Consider the following 5,299-nt stretch of genomic DNA (forward strand, 5'->3'; position numbering starts at 1 on the left):
CGCACGCACACACTATTCCTAGACATTTCATAAATGTTTGTGAAAAACCTAGCAAAGAGGTGTTCAGCACTCCAGGTGCTGATCTCTTTCAAGACCATGGGGCCAAATTTAATTATTGTAATATTTAGCAACAGGTAATAGGAAGTTCAACTACATTAAATTCATATGTAGAGATTTTTCTGCTCATAATTCTAAGATTAGTTATGGTGAAGATTTCTAAAAAAATTAAGTTTTCTATGGAGGAAGGGTGCCACTACAAAACAAGCAGGGGTGCCAGTTGGAGTTTCCAGATATCAGATCTTCCCAGTCAATGGCTTTCATGCCAACCTGGTCCACACACATTTCATGTGTGACTTCCTGCAATTTCCTTTGCTTAAAAGAAGTTTTTTGTTTGAATAATTCCCATTTATTAATTCTTGATTTTACTTTTTGTGCTTTAGGAGTCTTGTTAAGGAAGTCGGATCCTAGGCTGACATGATGAAGATTTGGCCTACTATTTCTTCTATTAGGCACAGGGTCTCTGTTCTAGTGCCTAACTCTTTGGTACACTTTAAGCTGAGTTTCATTCTGGGTGAGAAAGAGGGGTTCAGACATTAACATACACACCACGCACACACACAAAAATACAATCAATCAACAAATATATGAAAAAAATGTTCAACATCTTTTGCAATTAAAGAAATGTAAATTAACACTATGATTTCATCTCACTTCAATCAGAATGGCAATTATGAAGAATACAAGCAACAACAAATGTTGGCAAGGATGAGGGGTTAAAGATACATTCATACATTGCTGGTGGGAATACAAATTGGTGCAATCTTTATTGGACCATCTCAAAACTGTAGTAGGGGACAGATGAGGAATTTATGGGAGTTTTTCAGAAAATTTAGAATGGAATCACCATTTGACCCAGCTATCCCACTTCTTGGTTTATACTCAAAGGACTTACATTCAGCATATTACAGTGACACAGCCACATCAATGTTTATATCTGTTCAACTCTTAAAAGCTAAACCATGTAACCAAACTAGGTGCCCTTCAAACAGATGAATGGATAAATAAAATGTGGCATATATACACAGTGGAATATTACTCATTTTTAGAAAAGAATAAAATTATGGCAGTTTCAGGTAAATGGATATAGCTGGAGAATACCATGCTAAGCAAAATAACCAATCCCAAAGAACAAAAGCTGCATATTTTCTCTGATATGCAGATGCTAATTCACAATAAGGGGAGGGGGGCTTGCTAAGAACAGAATTCTTTAGATAGAGGAAAGTGAAGGGAGGGGTGAGGGTATGTGGGTAAGAAGAATAGTAGAATGAATCAGACATTATTACACTATGTACATCTATGATTTCAAGACCAGTGGGATTCTATATCAGGTGCAACCAGAAGAATGAGAAATTATGCTCCAATTGTGTGTGATGTATCAAAGTGCATTCTACTGTCACATATAACTAATTAGAACAAATTTTAAAAATAAAATGTTAAAAAGTAAAAACAAACAAACAAAAAAACAGTGCACTTACCAGTGAAAGAAAAAGGAGAGAAAATTTCAATTATATGTTACCTGTAAGCGGCACAATACTGAGGCAAAAAAATTCCATAGACTAAAATTAAAAGAACAGAAAATGATATTCCATGGAAATGAGGTCCAAAAGCAAGAAAGAGTAGCTCCTCTGGTATCCAACAAGCAAATATCAAGTCAACATTAATCAGAAGAGACAAAGAATTTACCTTCAAACTATAAAGGAAGAATCCAACAAGAGGATGTCATAATACTAAATATTTATGCCCCAAGAAATTTTCTAATAGTAATTAATGAGCCTCTAGATTTCTCTGATGTCCTTCTTCATCTCTAACTGTACCATTTATCTGTCCTTTTTAAAAGTTTACCTAAAGTTCTATCAATCTTTTTTTATCTTTATAAAGAATCCAATCTTTATTACATTTTTGTATGTTTTTATATTACACTTTATTAATTTTATCTCAGAGCTTAAGTATTTCCTTACTTACACTAGATTTAAAATTATTTTTTTCTTATATTTCTAGGACCCTAATGTATCTTTAGATTGTTTATTTGGGATCTTGCTGGGGTTTGGGTTTGTTTAGGTTGTTGTTGTTTGTATATAGGCAATCATAGCTATATACTTCCTCTTAGAAAAACTTCAAAATGTCCCAGAGATTCTGGTATGTTCTATGTCTGTTCTCACTGGATTCTAAAGATTTATTTATTTGTTTAGAGAAAAAGCATTAGAGTAACCCTACATGGCACTTTCATGATAATCATGGCAACTTCTCATACTGAGAATGTTTTTTAAAATTTAATTTACTTTCTTCCTGCTTTTAATTTATCATGACTTCGTTTGTTCATATTTTGTTTGCTTGTTTATTAAGTTGATAGTCATCTGTCACGTAATAAGTAACAGTTCTCTGCTGACCCAAATTCACTCTCTTAGAAAAATAACTCATTTATTTTTATTTTTAAATTCATTTTAGCAGCTTTATTGACATATGGTTTACGTTAAGGAACTGCACATATGTAAGGAACAAAATCTGATTTGTTTTTACATTTTATATACATCCATAAAATCATCTCCATATTAAAGACATTCAAGGTAATAAACATATTTATAATCTCCAAAAACTTCTTCCTACCTCTTTATTCTTAGTTTTCAGTTTTTAACTTAGTAAGAGCACATCACATGAAGTTCTACCCTCTTCACAAAATTTTAAGTGTAAAATACATTATTGTTAACTACAAACACTTTGTTATATATTAGATATCTAGCACTTATCCATCCTACATAATTGAAACTTTATACTCATTGAAAAGTAAATGCCCATTTCCTCAACTCCCCAGACCTGAAAACTTTCATTACTTTCTGCTTCTGAGTTTGACTATTTTCAGTTCCTGAAAAATGTGACCCTATTTTCAGTTCCATAAAAATATCATTCTATGACTGGATTTTATCTTAGTATAATGTCTTTCAAATTCATGTATATTGTGGCATATGGCAAAAATTCTTGTGAATATATAGTTTTTGCAATTCTACTTATTGTATAAATTGACCTTTCCTATTGTGAATTCATAGCACCCTGTAAAAGATGAATTCTCTGTACATGCATGAGATTATACTGAGCTCTTCTCTATTCTGTTCAATTAGTTTACATGCCTGTCTTTATACCAATGACATATTGTTTTAGGTATTGTAGCTTTGTAATCTATTTAAATATCAGCAAGTGTTATGGCTCCAGCTCTATTATTTTTTTCTCAGGACCGACTGACTATTCAAAGTCTTTGGATATTCCATTACAATTTGACTTTTTTTTTTTTTCAGTAAAAAACTCTTCTCGAAATCTTGAAACAGATTGTGTTGAATGTGTAGATAACTTTGCACACAGAGATATTTAATGTTATTAAATCTCCCAATCTATAAACATGATATCTTTTTATTTATTTGTGTTACTTATGTCATTCATCAATGTTTTATAGTTTTCAGCATGAAAGTCATTTCTCCATTTAGTTAAGTTTATTTTAAGAGTTTTATTCTCGGTTACACTATTATAAATTAGTTCATTTTCTTACAAACTTTTCTAATTTTTTTTGTTAGTGTACAGATGCAAGAGATTTTTGTATGTTGGTTTGGTATTTTGCAACTTTACTGGTTCATTGGTTCTAACAGTTTTTTGATGTTTGTGTGCATGAGTATGTGTTTCTGTGTGTGTGTTCTTCAGCATTTCTTCATGGGAGATGATGCCATCTACAAACAGATAATTTGTCTTTTTTTCCAATTGAATGCCTTTTATTTCTTATTCTTTTATTATTGCTCTAGCTGTCTTTTTCAGTCTTATATATAATGAAAGTGGTGGATATGAGAAAATTTGTCTTGAATTTGATCATTAAGAATCAAGTTTTCCATCACTGAATATTTTAGTGCGGTAGGCTTTTTAAACACTGTCTTATTATGTTGGGATTCATTCCTTCTGAAATTAGTTTGTTCAGAGATTTTTTTTTAATCATAAAAAGGTGATTGGGGCTGGGGATGTGGCTCAAGTGGTAACGTGTTCGCCTGGCATGCGCGGGGCGCTGGGTTCCATCCTCAGCACCACATAAAATAAAGATGTTGTGTCCACCGAAAACTGAAAAATAAATATTAAAAAAATTATCTCTATCTCTCTCTCTCTCTCTTAAAAAAAAGGTGATTTATTATCTACCCACACCAACCTGTGCAGGTCCCAGGCACAAGGCATGCTTGGTCCACCCCTCCCCCAGCAGGGCAGACACAACAGAGCAACACAGCAACACAGCCTAGCCACTATCAAAAGACTTCCCCTTCTGGCCAGCAGACCACTGAGGGAGGTCAAGCCTGGTTGCTGATATCCACCCACACCAACTTGTGCAAGATCCAGATCCAGGTTGAAGTAGTATTTATTGAAGGAAACCAGCAGGATCTAGAAGCCCAACATCAAGGTGAGGTAAAAACAATCTGCACAGGTACTACAAGGATATAGGAAAGAAACTGTAATATCTCAGATCCACACTGCAAGAAAGGAAGACACATAGATAACATGAAAAAAACAAGGGAGGAAAGTGCCCCAAACAAACCAGGACACTATAATAACAGAACCCATGGACAGCAAAGTTGATGAAATGTCACAGGAGTTCAGAATGTTCATGATTAAAATGATCTGTGAATTAAAGAATGACCTAAATGAGCAAATACAGGCAAAAATTGATCACTCCAACAATGAGATAAGAGAGCAAATATAGGTAGCAAAAGATTACTTCAAGAGTGAGATAGAGACTCTGGAAAAAAAAAGTCAGATATCCTTGAAATGAAGGATACAATAAATAAAATTTAAAAACTCAGTATAAAGCATAACCAACAGACTAGATCACTTGGAAGAAAAAACATCAGATAATGAAGAAAAAATATACAACTTGGAAAATGAAGTTGATCACACAGGGAAGATAGTTAGAAACCATGAATAGAACATCCAAGAATTATGGGATAGCATCAAAAGACCAACTCTAAGAGTTATTGGGATAGAGGAAGGCACAGAGGTTCAAAGGAATGAACAATCTCTTCAATGAGATAATATCAGAAAATTTCTCAAGCATGAAGAACAAATTGGAAAACCAAATACCTGAGGCTTACAGGAGACCAAATGTACAAAATTACAACAGATTTCACCAAGGCACATTATAACAAAAATGCCTAGCATACAGAATAAGGATATAATCTTAAAAGCTGCAAGAGAGGGGAATCAGATCACATATAGGGGGAGA

The sequence above is a fragment of the Marmota flaviventris genome, chromosome 3 (assembly GCF_047511675.1).
Source record: "Marmota flaviventris isolate mMarFla1 chromosome 3, mMarFla1.hap1, whole genome shotgun sequence".
Taxonomy (NCBI): Eukaryota; Metazoa; Chordata; class Mammalia; order Rodentia; family Sciuridae; genus Marmota; species Marmota flaviventris.